General features: G+C 44.1%; 1 pseudogene; it reads left to right on the forward strand.

The window, feature by feature from the left end:
- Window positions 1-1,612: 1,612 nt before the first annotated feature.
- Window positions 1,613-17,244, forward strand: LOC130883623 (WW domain-containing adapter protein with coiled-coil-like; annotated as a pseudogene).
- Window positions 17,245-17,754: the final 510 nt, after the last annotated feature.

The following is a 17,754-nucleotide window of genomic DNA, read 5'->3' on the forward strand; positions in this document are numbered from 1 at the left end:
CCGGCTTTTTTTTTTTTTAAGAGACAGGGTCTCTCTGCAGTCCTGGAAGTCCTGGAACTCTATACGTAGGTCAGGCTGGCCTCAAACTCATAGAAATCCACCTGCCTCTGTCTCCCAAGTGCCAGGCTTGAGCATCCAATGTAGCGTCTGCACTATGGGATGGTATGCCAGCCAGGGATTAAGCTGGAGACTTAAAAACACATGCACACGGACAGACAGAGACACGGGGACACAGGTCATCCTTGATACAAGAGTGTCAACTTTATAGTGCTCCAGGGAAGCTTATATAGGGATCCTTAACTGATAGACACACCCAGCTCTCAGGATCTTTCAGCTGCAGGCCTCCTCAGAACCCGTTCCCCTGACATCAAGGTCTCGTGCTCAGGGCACCTGCAGGCACAGGTGTTTTTCTCAGTTCACTACAGCAGGCAAAGGGTCTGAGGCAGGCAAAAAAAGTCAAGGGGCCAGGGGTCTACAGCCCCAAACAATTCCTCCTTTTCTGTATAATTAGACCAGACCTGTCTTGGGTTGCAGAGGCGCATATTCACGTCTTACCAGTCATCAGGAACACTTGCCCCAGCACACAGGCCTCTGTCTTAGGTTGACTGACAGGCTTCTGTCTTACCTGTCTCTAGCTCACTGGTTTTTCCATAGTCTGCTAACCCATACTGCTCTCGGAGGAAGCCCATTTTCTTGGGCAAATAGTGATTTACATCGCTGCTGCTGCTGCTGCTGCTGCCGATGCCTGTTGTAGAGGCAGAGCAACAGAAACCCACCAGCTACACGAGCTCCTTAGGCCAGCTGTTCGGCAAGCCTAGGCCATATGGGAGTGGCTGGACTGGCATGGGCGTGGCACAAATATAATGAAAGGAAAGGGAGCAGCCAACTGCATGCTCTGACTGTTCTTATAAAAGGAGGGCTATAGATCAAACTGAAAAATGCCCTGGCGAAAATTATATAGGGAATTCTAAATCTCTAAGGCAGTGGCAACCTGTCTGACTAGGGGACCAACAGTGCTAGCTGCAGCAGTCGTCTGACTGGTGGCAATTCCAGTTATCTTGGAGGCCACAACAGTGACAATAGCAGCCACCCACGGTGATCCTGAAGTCTCCCCAGGATGGCTCAGCACCAGTTGACTCACTGGAACAGGAGGCACCCAGGCCACAGCGGCAGTCATCTCGTTGGCCCAACAGCTGTTCAAAAGACACAAAACTTGAGAACAGATAAGGGCAGAATCATAACTAGCCACAGACAGCCACAGGAGAAGCCCTATTTTGGCGCTGGTAAACAGGCACGAAGTCCACAGAGATACCATCCCGTGAAGGTAGACACTATACCACATTGGGCTGGATACCGGAAATGAACTCCTGAGAATCCTTGCTAACATTCTTGTAAAGTGATCACGGTCCCCATCGCCATAATGAATAATGTGCTCTGGCCATAAATCATAGTACCGGGCCAGCATTTAGTACAAGGAGAAAGAAAATTCATCAGACATAAAATACAAACTGCCAGATAGTTTCCACATCCCAATAACATTATTGTGTCTCCAGTCAATGGGAATGGCTGGTTGTTCCGTAGCCCAATCAATGGAAAGGAAGTACAGCCACTCATGACTATCCAGGCCTACCGGCATCAGCACCTGTGGATTTCTGACTGGGACCCATTGTACCTGTTGGCCGTGGCTGATGGTCAGAAGAACTGTCCATAGGACACACAAGCCATTCAGAAATCCAAATGGGGCTTTGAATATCCTGCAGAAACACACATACACTTCCACGCCCCCAAGTGAGGACTGGATCAGGCTCCTTCCATGTTCCAGTCAACCCATCCTTCCACTGTACCATCAATGAGTAGAGCCACGGGGCTACCAGTGTCTCTGAGCAGCCGATGTTTGAGCATGTGATTCAACTGCTAGAAAATTTAACATATAGAGAATATTAGAAAAGATATCCCAGGGAGTACTATACTCCCCCTTTTTTGTTTTGTGAATACAGTCTTTGAGAGTTCGGTGAGCCCAGTCCACTATAGCCTGCCCCTGGGGATTGTAAGGAATTCCCGTCTTATGAAGGATGTCATAATTGCCACAGAATAATTGAAAGCCTTTACTGATATAAGTTGGTCTATTGTCCATTTTAATCAATTTTGGGGCCCCCCATGTAGGCAAAAGCTTGGAGGCAATGGCTTTTCACATCCTTCACCTTTTTCCCTGAGTGGGTGGAGGCAAAGAGCATGCCTGAATAAGTAGCCACAGAAACATGTACAAATCCCAATTTGCCAAAGGATGTCACATGAGTAATGTCCATCTGCCAGATATGATTGGGCAAAAGACCCCGAGGATTAACTCCTAGATGAGGAATACAAAGGACATGCTTTGACAATCTTTTTTTTTTTTTTTGGTTTTTTGAGACAGGGTTTCTCTGTGGTTTTGGAGTCTGTCCTGGAACTAGCTCTTGTAGACCAGGCTGGTCTCGAACTCACAGAGATCCGCCTGTCTCTGCCTCCCGAGTGCTGGGATTAAAGGCGTGCGCCACCACCGCCCGGCATGCTTTGACAATCTTAAGAGCTTGTTCCTTAGAAATTTTATATGTGAGCCTCAAAGAAGTAACATTAAGATGGAATTTATCATGAGCCCTCTGGGCAGAGACCAAGGAATCCTGGGGCAGATAACTGTTCTTGCACAAGCTGCTGAGCAGCCGGTAACTTTTCTTCTGATAGGGGCCACTGTTCCACCCATACTGGACTAGTTTCTCTCCATTTGATGGGAACTGCAACTTGTGGCTCAACAGTGGCCCTCAGAATAAATTTTCCAACCTTGTTCTGTCCCCGCCACGTCCCACAGTCAGCCCTTCCTCAGCAACAGCCTGTGGATCCTCCTGAGGATCTACAGCCCCCACCTGAGGCTAAAGCCCTGGTCTGCTAAAGTATGCTGCACAGGTTCAGTGGTCAGAACTGCCCCCATAGCTTGCAAATCCTACCAGCGTGTGCCACCACAACTGGCCAGAGCATCAGGAAGGCTCAGGGAGCAGCAGGCGAGCTCGGGAACCCTCTGCAACTGCAGGGCGGGCTCCTTGGGTCCTGCAGGAAAGCTCACCACTCACACCACTTGGGTACACAAAGCCAGAGACCACTGCCATCTTCTGGGCCTCTTCAAGAGCTCTCACAGCAGCTGGCTGCCCAAAGGGTCTGAGGCAGCCAAAGAAAGTCAAGGGGCCAGGGGTCTGCAGACCCCAACAATCCAAGACCTCAAAGCCCACTCCTAGCCCCACTCCCCGTTTCCCACCTCCTATCCCCCACCCTATGACACACTTCCTCCAACAAAACCACACCTACTCCAACGAAGCCACACCTATTAGTAGTGCCTCTCCCTATGGGCCTAAGGGGGCCATTTTTATTTAAACCACCACAGTGTCCATAAGAGATGGCCCACAGTTGCCTTTAACTCCAATTCTAGGGCCTCGTCTGTCTCCCACATGTGTGGGCCTAAAAAACAAAACAAAACAAGTAAGCTACTTTACTCTCTGCTCAGCTATTTAATATAACAGAATTTTTTTAGTTCTTGTTTTATTTTTAGTTTTTTAAGGCAAAGGCTCACTATGTATCTTTGTTTGGTCTGGAACTTGCTATGTAGACCAGGCTGGCCTTAAACTCACAGAGATTTATGTACATCTGCCTCCTGAGGGCTAAGATTGAAGATATGTACAATCACACCCTATGTATAACTTTTAATGTAACATTTAATTTTTCATATTCCACACAACATGACTTGTGAACTGTACGGTGTTTGGTCCTCTGCTAGTTCACATGTATAAAAATGTACCCTGCCAATCCTCTTGTAGAGCATTTCTACTTTCAAGCTTAACTCAAGTGGGGCATGATGGTACTGGGGAGACAGCAGCAGGCAGATCTCTGTGAGTTCAAGGCCAGCCTGGTCTAGAGAGCAAATTCTAGGCTAGGCCAGGCTACATAGAGAGACCTGTCTCAAGAGAGAAAAAAAATGCAACCTGACTGTATTTGCTTGTTTGGTTTTTTTTATTTCTTTCTTTTAAGACCAAATATTATTCATCTGGCAAAATGGAGCAAGTCTATAATCCCAGCCCATAGAGATTGAGGTAAAAGGATTAGTAGTTTAATGATGACCTCATCTACAAAGTGAGTTTAAGGCCAGCCTGGTCTACATAAGATCTTGTCTCAAAAAACCAAGGACAAGTTTGAGGAGGTAGCACAGTTGGTAGAGTGGTTACCGAGCAGGCACATGGCCCTGGGTTCAGTCTCCAGCATCTCATATAGCCAGCTTATTCTACCTACAATTCTACCATGGGGGAGGTAGTTATAGAAGGATCTGAAGTTCAAGGTCATCCTTGGCTATATAGTAAACTAGACAGCAATCTGGACCATATGAGACTGTTTCCAAAATTCAGAGCAAAACAAAGCAATAACAGAAACACTCTTTCAGCCAAAAAGGCTGACTCTTAGCCGGGCAGTGGTGGTGCACGCCTTTAATCCCAGCACTTGGGAGGCAGAGGCAGGCGGATCTCTGTGAGTTCGAGACCAGCCTGGTCTACAAGAGCTAGTTCCAGGACAGGCTCCAAAACCACAGAGAAACCCTGTCTCGAAAAAGCAAAAAAAAAAGAAAAGAAAAAGGCTGACTCTTGATATACAGGCAAGGCAGATCTCCAAGTCTTTTTTAAAAGCTTGTTAGATTTATTATTTATTATTTGTTTGTTATGGTGTTCATGTGGAGGTCAGAGAACAACTTTTGGAAGTTGGATCTCTCCTTTCTGTAACAGTCCCCAGATCTTCATAGGCCCCCAGACCTCAAGACAACTGACTCCATGATGGTAGTGCCATTTAGTAGTATCATGATAGTCTACTTAGCACGTAGACAGCACTACCAACCAAACTGAAAACATAGGCCTAATCCACCCAAGTCCATAGTCCTGGGAAACTCTCTAAACGTACTGACCTTGCTTTTTGGCTTCTATAGCTCGGCTTCTGGCTAACTGTTCTTGTTAATTGAAGTATGTCAACGCAGGACATGGGTTTTGTGCATAAAAGCTCACCTTGAGAAAGGCTCAGGTTACACTGGGATCCCAGACACTCGGTGTAGTTGCCAGTTGGCTAATAAAGACTTTCTATTGCCTTAAACCCATGTCTGAGAAGTCTTCTCTGGTGGATACCCCACAACATTATCTCCTTAAGGGTTCTGGGCTTTGGTAGCAAGTGCTTTTACCTAATGAGCTATCTCACTGGCTGTTTTGGAGACAAGTTCTCCCTCTGTAACCCAAGCTGGCCTGGAACTCACTATGTGGTTCAGGTTGTCAATTCTCCACCACAGCCTCTGAAGTGTTAGGACGTAGGTAGGCATGAGCCACTACACCCAGCTAGACCCGAAACTGTTAAAAAAAAAAAAAACCATCCTTCCACAATTGTACACGTGTATAGTGACCACATTCTCTAAGACCTCATGTCCTCTCCCTGCCACTGAGTACCTCTTCTGAACAAGTCACTCGCCAAACTCTGCCTAAGAACTGGAACCCTTAAAAAATTAACAGGGGGGACTGGAGAGATGGCTCAGAGGTTAAGAACACTGCCTGCTCTTCCAAAGGTCCTGAGTTCAATTCCCAGCAACCACATGATGACTCACAACCATCTGTAATGAGGTCTGGTGTCCTCTTCTGGCTTGTAGGCATATACACAGACAGAATATTGTATACATAATAAATAAATATTAAAAAATTAAATAAAAATGCTTTTAAAAAATTAACAGGGGATGGAGAGATGACTCAGTAGTTAGTTACACTGACTACTCTTCCACAGGACTTGGGTTCAATTCCCAGCACCCACATGGCAGCTCACACCTGTCTGTAACTCTAGTTCCAGGGCTCTGACACCCTCACACAGACAAACATGCAGACAAAAGCACCAATGAGTATAAAATAAAAATAAATTATATATTTTAAAAATGTACAGGCCTGTAGAGATGGTTCAGTGGTTAGGAGCCCTCCTACAGAGGACTCAGGCCATGGGTTCAGTTCCCAGCACCAACAGGTAGTTCACAACCATCCATAACTCTAGTTCAAGGGATCCAATGCCCTCTTCTAACCCCTGTGGACACTGGGCACTCATGTGCAAGCAAAACACTTACATATACATAAAGTAACATAAATATTAAACCTAAAAAGTATTAAAAGAGAAAATAATTTATTTTTGTTTTATACGCACGACTATTTGCCTGCATGTATGTATGTGCACAGCACATATGCCCACAGATGTGGGAGAGATCGTCAGAACCCTTGGAACTGGAGTTACAGACAGGTGTCAGCTGCTACGAGGATGCAGGGAGCCAAGTAGGCTTTATTACATAGCCCTTGATGACTTGGAACTCACTTTGTAGTCCAGGCTGAACTCCAGCTCACAGAGACGTGGAGATGCAGGGTTTAGAGTTTGCCCTGCTGGTTTTGGTCTTGCTTTGCTTCAGTATTTCCTCCTATGAGCCCTTTCCTCCCTTTTGCAATGATAAAGTATATTCTGTGCCATTGTACGTTAGAAGTATGTGATCTGCTTTTTGATTTTGCTTTTACAAGGAGCTATAATTAAGAGACTGCCATGAGTCTCAGAACAGACTTTGGACTTTTAAACATTATTGAGACTCTGATAGACTATGGGAACTTTTGAAGTTGAAATGAATGCATTTATGCATTATGGCATGACTATAAAACTATGGTGGCGCCGGGCAGTGGTGGTGTACGCCTTTAATCCCAGCACTTGGGAGGCAGAGGCAGGTAGATCTTTGTGAGTTCGAGGCCAACCTGGTCTACAAGAGCTGGTTCCAGGACAGGCTCCAAAGCTACAGAAGAACTCTGTCTTGAAAAAACAGTGGAATATGGTGGTTCAAACGAGAATGGCCTCTTTACAAGCTCATATGTTTGAATGTTCAATCACCAGGGAGCAGATCTGGATTATGAGTTGTAGCCTTGTTGGAGGAGGTATATCACTATGAGGTTTCAAAATATCTCTCTGCCTTTGGATTAGGACGTAGCTAGCTCTCAACTACTCCTCCAGCACCATGCCTGCAATGTCTGCTGCCGTGCTTCCTGCCATAGTGATAATGGACTAAGCCTCTGAAATTGCAAGCACGCCTCCAGTTAAATGCTTTCCTTTATAAGAATTGCTGTGCTCATGATTTCTCTTCCCAGCAAAAGAACACTGACTTAAGACAGAGGTTTAGATGGGAGGGTTGCTGCTTGCTCAAGGCCTGTCTGAGCTACGTAGCAAGACTGTCTCAAAAAGAAGAAAGGAGAGCAAAGACAACCTTTTAAACTGTAAATCTGATGTTACCGCTAGTATCTTGGTTTCACCTCGCCATTTCAAAATGTTAATATGTTTTCATTTAGATAAGAGCACACCAAACATAGGACAAAACCTTCCTGCTATTGGATATCACCAAAGTCAGCTTATAGTCAAGGTCACTGGGATTTGAAGTTCCACAGGGGAGAGAGACCAGCGTTCTAAGTTCATCACACAAAGTTTCTACTTTCTGGGTTTTTTTTGTTTTGTTTTGTTTTTGTTTTTTTTTTTTTTTTGTTTTTTTGTTTTTGAGACAGGATCTTGTCATGCAGCTTAGATCGGCCTAAAACTCACTATGTAGTCCAGACTGGCCTTGAATTCGTGGTGGCATCCTCAATGCTGGAATTATAGCTATGAGCCATCCAACTGGCTAAATGATACTGTTTTGTCTTGGGACATGATTATGAGGTGGTCTGGTCATTGTCACAGAGTGGGTTTACCTGGCATTTATGGTTTTTAAATTTTGTTTTTATTCACCATTCAAACACCATGACTGACTTGTGCGTGCCAGGCTAGTACCTAGCTGTGATACTAACTAGGAGTGAATACCAAGAACAGCCCTAGATGTCAGAGGCTCCTTTCTCTTTCTGTGTAACATTAAGGACATATATGGTAGGGCTGGAGAGATGGCTCAGGGTTTAAGAGCATTTACTGCTCTTATAGAGGAGCTGGATTCCCCAGGACTCACCTAGTGGTTCACAATCATCCATAAGTCCAGTTCTAGGAGATCTGATGCCTTCTTCTGACCTGCACAGGCACTAAACACAGAAGCTGTACACATTCATACATGCAGGTAAAATAATAATACATAAAAGGAATAAATTTAATAAAATTTTTATAGAAAAAATGTACAGCCGGGCGGTGGTGGCGCACGCCTTTAATCCCAGCACTTGGGAGGCAGAGGCAGGCGGATCTCTGTGAGTTCGAGACCAGCCTGGTCTACAAGAGCTAGTTCCAGGATAGGCTCCAAAACCACAGAGAAACCCTGTCTCAAAAAACCAAAAAAAAAAAATAAAATAAAATGTACATGGCTCTTTGATGAGCTGCTCATAATGAGCCCACCATCATTCTTTCATGCAGCAAAGATGGGCTCACGAGACCCTCCTGGTTTCTGGGAATATATAAGCAGTCGCTGGGAGAGGGAAGTACTTTTTTTTGTTTTAGTGATGTAGCCACTCATGAGTTGCTACATATTCATGTGAACAATCCCTTACCTGTGTTCTGTAAGTAGCCCAAAAAAACTGACGCTCTCTCTGTCTCTCTCTCTCTCTCTTCGTCTCTCATGCTATGAATGTATTATGTATTAAAAATAGAAGTCAGTGAGAGGGCTCAGCTGGTGAAAGCACGTGCCACCAAGCCTGATGACCCAAAGATTCCCAGAACCCACATAGTGGAAAAGGAAAAGCAGTTTCCCCAAGTTGTCTTCTGACCCTCCACACACCTTCCATGACATGTATGCATGTGTACATGTATGTGTGTGCACATGTACATGCCTACACACACACATACACACACTAAATCACACAGTAAATAAAGAAGAAAGGGAGCTAGGAATGGTGGGAAATGCTTGCAATCTCGGTACTCTGGATGGAAGAACAGCAAGGAAGATCAGGAGATCAAGGTGATCATTTGCCACATAGCAAGTTCAAGACTGTATGAGGCTATATGGGACCTTGTTTCAAAAAAAAAAAAAAAGAAAAGAAAAGAAAAGAAAAAAAAAGAAAAAAAAGAAAAAAAAGGAAAAGAGAGAAAGGAGAGAAGAAGTATGTTGGGAATGTGTAGTTTATTTGCATAGCATCAGTGAAGTCCTAGGTTTAATCTCTAGTACTGTGTAAACTGGGGATTTGAGCACAGACCTGTAACCACAGGGCTTGGAAGGTTGAGGCAGGAGGATAGGAAGTTCAAGGTCATTCTCAGCTATGTAGGGAATTTGAGGTCAATTAGGACTGTACGAAACCTTGTCTCTTATGATGACATAGGCATAAGAGATCAAGAGAAGAAAAAGAAAAAAAGAAAAAAAAATGAAACCTTGTCTCCGAAAGCCAGATGGAAGGAAGGAGGGAACTGGGTGGTGGTAGTGCACACCTTTATACCTAGCACTCGGGAGTCAGAGGCAGGTGAATCTCTGTGAGTTTGAGGCCAGCCTGGTCTACAGAGTCTGTGCTCAAATCCCCAGGACAGCCAGGACTGTTACACAGAGAAACCCTGCCTCAAACAACAAAACAAAACAAACAATAAAGAAGGGAGGGAGGGGAAAGGAAAGGAATTAGTACAGTGTGGTGGCTCATACCTGTATCCTAGCCTTCTGGATTGGAAGACTTGAGGTCAGGCTACACACTGAGTTGTGTATTTACTATTTACTTATGAGATAGGGGCTCCTGTAGGCCCTGCTGGCCAGGAATTAATATAGCTAAGGAATGACCTACCCCAGGTCTTCCTGCTTCAACTTCCCAAGTGCTGCGATTACAGATTTGGATCACAATGGCTACTTCAAATTTTTTTAATTAATATTTTAGTTAGCATACAAAGTAAGGGGTTTTATTATGACATTTTCATGCATGTATAGCACTTTTTCCCATTTTAATGATCGGAGGCGGGCTGGGGATGTGGCTCAGTTGGCAGAGTGCTTATCTACAGAGTCCTTGGTTAAATCCCCAGCATCACAGAAACTGAATTTGGTGGTACAGGAGGGGGACAGAGGAGCAGGAAGAGTTCAAGGCCACTTTTGGGTTACATAGCAAATTAGAAGTCAGCCAAACTACATGAGATTCCTGTCTCAAAGTAAATAAGGGGCTGGGCCTGGTGACACAGACCTGTAATCCCAACTGCCTTCGGGGCTAAAGCAATTTTACTGAAAGTTCAAGGCTAAGTGGGCTAATGATGAGTTCAAGGACAGCAAATCTGGTAACTTAATGAGAACCCATTTTTGGGCGGGTTGTTTTTTGTTTTTTTTTTTTTGAGACAGAATTTCTCTGTGTAGCCCTGTCTGTCCTAGACTTTGCTCTATAGACCTGGCTGACCTCAAACTCAGAGATCCACCTGCTTCACATCCTAACCCCCCAAGTGCTTGAATTAAAGGCATGTGCCACCGCTGCAAGGCTTGACATTGTTTCAATAAAAAAGAAATATTTTTAAAGGGCTTGGAATGAAGTTGCAGTTCACTGATAGAATGTCTGTCTAGCAAATGCAAGACCTTAAATTCAATCCTCAGTGGACAGGGGAAGGAGGAAAAAAGAGTGAGTGGATCATGTTTGAAATAGAAATAAACACTCAGGAATCAGAAGTAGGAAGGCTGCCCTAAGTTCAAAGCCAGCCTGTTTTATGTAGCAAGTTCCAGGCCTGCCCAGGCTGCTTAGCAAGTCTGTCTCAAAAGTCAAATGATGATGATGATGACAATGATGACAATGATGGTGATGATGATGATGGTGATGATGATGATGGTGATGATGTTGGTGATGGTAGTGATGATGGTGATGATAATGATGATAGTGATGGTGATGATGAAATGATGATGGTGATGATAATGATGATAGTGATGGTAATGATGGTGGTGGTGATGATGATGATGGTGATGGTGGTGATGGTGGTGGTGATGATGGTGATGGTGGTGATGGTGGTGGTGATGATGATGATGATGGTGATGATGGTGATGGTGGTGGTGATGATGATGATGGTGATGGTGATGATTGTGATAGTGATGGTGGTGATGATGATGGTGATGGTGGTGATGATGATGGTGATGGTGGTGATGATGATGAAGAGAGTGGAGGAAGAGTTATGTGAAAGTGGCTTCATTTGAAATTTGCTACATTTTGTTTTAAAGCAGTCCCATCAAGAGACACTGAACTCTTCATGACTGAAAAGATATGAAAAACAAGTGAGAGATGAGCTCTCTTTTGGGATGTGATTGCCTTTGGGGAAATGGAGTGGAGGTCCTTGGAGTTGGTTTCAATGGGCAGAAATGGGAAATTTTTCACAGAATGCTGAGAAAAGCACAAGGGTTATCTAGAAAAAAATTGCAGAGTTCATTCTGGTCCTAACTCATTTTTTATGATTCTATTATTAAAGAATAAATTTGTCACAGGACATGAGAAAGGAACAGTTGTGACTTCTTGAACAATTGTGATTATCAGGCACCATATTAGCATTAGAATCTGTTATCTGATATTATTCTTGCAACCCTGTGTTCAGAAGTACCTGTGACCTTACCAACAGCTAACCCAAGCATAGAATACATTTAGCAGTGCTTGAAAACACAGCACATTCTGGACTGGAACTGTAGCTTAGTAGAATGTTTACCTTATATATGTGAAGCCCTGGGTTTTATCCCCAGTGCTACATAATTTGGAGTTGGTGACTTATGTCTATAATCCTAGCACTTGGGAGGATGAGGCAAGAGGATGAAGAGTTTAAGTCTACCCTTGGCTATATAGTAAGTTTTCAATCTTAGTAACCCTGTCTCAGAAAATAAAAACTAAGAAACAAAACAAACACCTACCCCTACCAAGCTCTGAATAACCCATTTCATGCTTATGTAGCATAGAGGTAAGCTCTCAACCAGATCCCCTCCCTAGTTCCCTGAGAAAGATGAAACTCCCATAAACACTCTGCTGATTGGGAATCAGTTTGTTTGATGTCTAGTTTCTTCCTGAACCCCTGCATATATTTATCTGCGTTTCACAACTCTGATGGGGCCAATTTCAGGGATGATTTGGAGTTCTGTATGTCTTCAGTGTGTTTGAGTAGGTTACAAAGATTCTAAAAGATTCTTAAGCATACCTGGGCCCAGAGTCTGTTGTCTCAGAAACAAGTTCCTCTAGGGGGCAGTGTGGATAAATACCAACCTAAGCAGGTAATTCTTAGCTGATTATCAAAACAGATGGGCACCTAGTCTCCGGAGATCAAACAAACAGACAACAAAAAACACCTTGACCAAATAGAGGGTATAAAATCCCAGCACCTAGGACACTGAAGTAGAAGTACCACAAGTTCTTAGCCATTCTGGGCTAACATCAAGGTCCTCAGAAAAGCAACAAAGCCAGGCAGCATGCTTGCATACTTGGGAAGCACAGACAGGAATATCTGCAATTCAAAACCACTTGGCTATACAAAGAACTCCAGGCCAGCCAAGACTACATAGTGAATTTTTTACTAAAAATAAATAAATAAATAAGAAAACAAGGATTGGAGAGGAGGAGGGCAAGAAGGAGAAGAAAGAAAAGACTGCAGAGCTAACTCAAAGGTTAAGAGAAGCACATTCTGTTCTTCCAGAGGACGCGAATTCAGAATCTAGTACTTGTTATGGTAAAAACAAGATGCTGTGGTTTCCCCGAGGGGTGCAGGAGCAGAAAGGCTGCAGGTCCCTGAGCGGCGGCAGCGGGCAGCATGCCATGAGACCACAACAGGCCACGAAGGCAGCTGGGTCCCACATAGGTAGCCATGTGATGGGCGAGAGCTGCGTGGTGGGGCAGCCAGTCCCAGGAGGAGCCGCAGCCATAGTGGGTGAGAGACAGATAGGCACACCATGCAGAGTGAGGTTGGATATTTATTTAGTGGGTTATGGAAGGGAGGGGGAAAGAGAAGAAGAAGGGGGACAAGGAAAGAAACAGAGAGGGGGGAAGTGGGGGAGAAGAGAGGAGCCACAGTAGCAGCTATCTCTTTTGGAGAGAGACTGAAAAGAAAAAGAGCTCAGGCTGGAAGCAGAAGGAAGATCTGCCTTCCTGGGTGGTGGACAAGGGTAGGGGGGTGAGTAGGGCTTGTTTCTTAAAGGGACAGGAGAGACCATTACATTCCCATCTCTTTTTTTATACTAACAAAGCAGGAGGTTAGGCACAACAGGTTAAAGGAATTGGGGCGGCGGTTTCTCAAGACTGCTTCCTGCTTATTTGTAAGTGTCATCTTGGGGGGGACCTGAGAAAGCTGGGTGCTGGTCACATCCTGGCATAGCTGGTCTGTTTGTTCCTGTCTGGTATTTGTGGCATGGAAATGTTTGATGTCTCTTACACCTGTTTAAGGTATTGTCAGAACAGAGGAAAAAGTTAAGTTTAGGGGAAAAAAAATTTAGGACCAAGGAATTGAGGGGTGTGTATCTGACCTGTTTAAGGTGGATCCTTCAATTTGGCTCCCTGGAACTCACAAGAATTCTTTGAGTTTGTGAAAATGTAAGTTTTAAACAGTAGCATATTTATATCAGAATGACTGTGACAGATATTTTTTGCATAATGAAAAGTATCTTTAAGACTATTGAAGGTAGCAGTTGAGAACTGTTTATTAGGTATAACTACAGTATAGAATAGAAGGAAGATCTGCCTGCCTTGGGGGTGGGGTGGGCAGGGCTTGTCTCTTAAAGGGACAGGACAGACCATTATAGTACTAAAACCTGGTGGCTCACTCCAGCTCCTGGGAACCTGTCACCCTCTGCAGGTATCCATGACCACCCTCACATACATGACATACACTCACATACATACATAAAAATAAAAAAAAAATCTTTGGGGCTAGAGAGATGACTCAGTGGTTAAGAGCACTGGCAGTTCTTGTAAAAGACCCTGATTCAGTTGCCAGCACCCATATGGTGGCTAGTCATTGTCTGCGACTCCAATTTTAGGCACTCAACAGCTTCTTTGGGTACCATGCACACATGTGGTTCATAGACATATATGCAGACAAAATACTCATTCACATATAATAACAATAAGTAAATCTTTTTAAAAGAGGAGGAGGAAAGGGGTGATTATAACTCAATTTAGGCTGGGTGTGAGAGTGATCACAGAGATTGTGTTGTTCCTGCTACACTTACCCTGCCTTCCCTAATGAAACTTCTGTTACTAATTGTGTTCCCAAGGTGATTTTCCTATAGGGATGCCAAAGCTTTCTTAGGATCAGTAAGTAAATTGGACTCTTGTGACTTGATTGGCAGCTAGATGAAAATGTAGACTCAAGTTCTTTTTTTTTTTTTTTGGTTTTTCGAGACAGGGTTTCTCTGTAGTTTTGGAGCCTGTTCTGGAACTAGCTCTTGTAGACCAGACTGGGCTCGAACTCACAGAGATCCGCCTGCCTCTGCCTTCCGAGTGCTGGGATTAAAGGCGTGCGCCACCATCGCCCGGCTAGACTCAAGTTCTTAAACTTACAAAATCCAAAATTGAAGCCTGACCAGCTCCTTTAATGATCCCCAGCACGGACTGTTTCCTTAATCACTTGTTCATGCACAAGACAAAGTCATGAGCACTCGGGAGGCAGAGGCAGGCGGATCTCTGTGAGTTCGAGACCAGCCTGGTCTACAAAGGGAGTTCCAGGACAGGCCCCAAAGCTACAGAGAAACCCTGTCTCGAAAAACCAAAAAAAAAAAAAAAAAAAAAAGTCATGAACACAGTTTCCATGGTGGCTGTTACGTGTGGACAGCCTATAAGAAAGGGGAACTAAAGTCACCCTCTGACAAGGGTAGTGATAACATTTACTATGCATCTGATCCTGTTCTCGGCACTTCCAGTATGGATTTTTCTCATTTGATGTCATAGCATTCCTCTGCTCTGCATATGTCTACCTTAAGGTGAAAAAGAAACCCAGTCTCAATGCTGCTGCTTAGAGAGACAATGCTTATTTTCTCTGGTGTAGAACAGTGACTAAGAGTTCATAGCTGTTTGGCTTAAGGCTTCATATACCCAAAGAGTCTGGAATGTTTGGGTGGAAAGTTCCATCCCACGCCCTCTCCCCTGGGAGTTGCCTCAGTCCAGACTCCACCTCCAAGAAAGCCCGCCAAATGATGACCCCTCCTCAGAGATGCTCAAGACCCACAGGGTCTTTATAAATTGCAACCCAGAGAACAAACATGTGGCTTTCTGGTCCTCCTTACCATCTCCATCCCTGGGGACTGGAAGGTCACCTGGCAGCGTTAGTATCCATTAAACCTGGGCTTTTTCTAATTTGGTTTGATTTAGTCTAATTTGGATTATTGCGTCGGTGGAAAGGTTTATCAGGCAGCAAAAGTTTTTCATCAGCCTTGATCTTGCAACACAAACACTCCAAAGCACAGCTCCACCCCGACGAGCATGACCAATTTACAATATGGATTTTGAGTATCCTCCATGAGCCCATGGCTTGGTCCCCAGGTCAGAAATTTCAGATGAATTAGAAAGGTATTGGAAGGTGTTCAGATCATAGAGAGTGCACCGTAAAGTGGGATTTTGGGACCTAGACCATCTTCTCCCTTTTTATTTCTAGGCTATGTAGTGAGGTTTAATTAAACCGTAAGTTTCCTACCTCGATATGCTAGCAATGGAACCAATCTATTATGGATTGAAATTTCTTAAATAGAAGCCAAATGAGCTTTTCTCTTCATAAGTTAACTTCAGTATTTGTGATAGTGGCATAAAATTGACTAACAGACATGGGTAGTAAAAAAGTTTTGGCACCCCATAAGCCTCTCCGCCGACGCAGCAATCCAAATCAGACCAAATCAAACCAAATTAGAAAAAGCCCAGGTTTAATGGATAAAACACTTTCGGATGATTTTCCAGCCACTCAGAGAGGAGACAGGAAAGAGAGAACAGAGAACCACGTCTATTTTTTGGGGGAGGGGAGCAGTTTAAATACCCGATGGGCGTAGTCTTGAGCATCTCTGGGGGAGGGGTCATTATTTGGTGGGCTTTCTGAAATGTGGCAGGGTTTGGAGAGAGATGAAGGAGGGGGATTGAGATGGAAGTTCCACCAGATCATTCCAAGACTCTTTGGGTATATGGTTGCCAGGGGTTGGGGTGAAGCTTCCACCAGAACATCCCACACTCTGGGTATATAGATGCCAGGGGCTGGGGTGAAGCTTTCACCAGAACAGGTAGGTTGAATGGTCAGTTTATAACTGGTGTTGGGCTGGGTGGTGATGGCGCAAGCCTTTAATCCCAGTACTAGGGAGGCAGAGGCAGGAGGATCTCTATGAGTAGAGAAACTCTTTCTTGAAAAAAAAATTAAAAAACTCTGATTCAACAGTACCCGTTTCTCCTGTTCCACAGTCACCAATACCTCCCTTACTTCAGGACCCAAATCTTCTTAGACAGTTGCTTCCTGCTTTACAAGCCACGCTACAGCTTAATAATTCTAATGCGGATATATCCAAGATAAATGACGTTCTTACAGCAGCTATGACACACGCTTCCCTGCAGTCTATCCTCCACAAGTTTCTTACTGCTGGACCATCTGCCTTCAACATCACCTCCCTGATTTCTCAAGCTGCCCAGCTCTCTACACAAGCCCGGCCATCTAATCAGGCTCCAAGGTCTCTAACGTCCGATGCTTCATCCAAGATCCTATGTGTCTCCAAGAATAAGCACACCTCAGGCTAACACAGTCCCTACCAAACCTTTGATTAGTACTCCACCTGTTTCATCACAGCCAAAGGTTTGTACTCCAGTAGTTAAGCAAGGACCGGTATCCCAATCGGCCACCAGCAGCCTGTAACTGCTGACCAGCAGCAGGGTCATGAGACTGTCTCTCCTCGAAGTCTTCAGCACTAAAGCAGCCAGAGAAGTCCATCACCTGGTCCAAATCATACTTCCAGTAGTAATGTATCAAATGCAACAGTTGTACCACAGAATACATCTGCTCGCCCTGCGTGTTCATTAACACCTACACCAGCAGCACACTTCAATGACAATCTCATAAAACATGTTCAAGGGTGGCCTGTGGACCATGCAAAGAAACAGGCATCAAGATTGCGTGAAGAAGCCCATAATATGGGAAGTGTTCACATGTCAGAAATATGTATTGAATTAAAAAATTTGAGATCTTTAGTTCGAGTATGTGAAATTCAAGCAACTTTGCGAGAGCAAAGGATACTGTTTTTTGAGACAACAAATAAAGGAACTTGAAAAGCTAAAAAATCAGAATTTCTTTATGGTTTGAAGATGTGAATAATTGCACATGATATCCTATAGGAACTGTAAATCTCTTGCCCAATCATGACATTTTGTTAAGCTGAGCAAATGAAATAACAAGGGGCCGGGGATCTGTGAGAGTCAGTTCAGGGGACAGATACAAGACTGATTTGTAAAACCCTTGAAAATTTAGATTTCCTGTAGATGTATCTTCATGTTGTAAATATGTTTGGTAGAGTGAAGCCATGGGAAGCCATGTGTAACAGAGCTTAGACATCCAAAACTAATCAATGCTGAGGTGGCTAAATACTTAGCATTTACATGAAAACCTGTCTGCAAAATTAGTTTATTTTTAAAAAAGAAAAAAAATTTGGGGGGTTAATTTATCATTCAGAAATCTTACATTTTCAAAAACCCAGTGCAAGCGCCAGACGATTTGTGTCTAAGGATATAATTTTGAGCAGTGTACAAATATCATGAGTCAACCGTTCCACACTTGGACCTGACCAGGAGCAGTGCTGCTCCATTTGTTTGCAAA

Source organism: Chionomys nivalis, chromosome 11 (assembly GCF_950005125.1).
Source record: "Chionomys nivalis chromosome 11, mChiNiv1.1, whole genome shotgun sequence".
NCBI lineage: Eukaryota > Metazoa > Chordata > Mammalia > Rodentia > Cricetidae > Chionomys > Chionomys nivalis.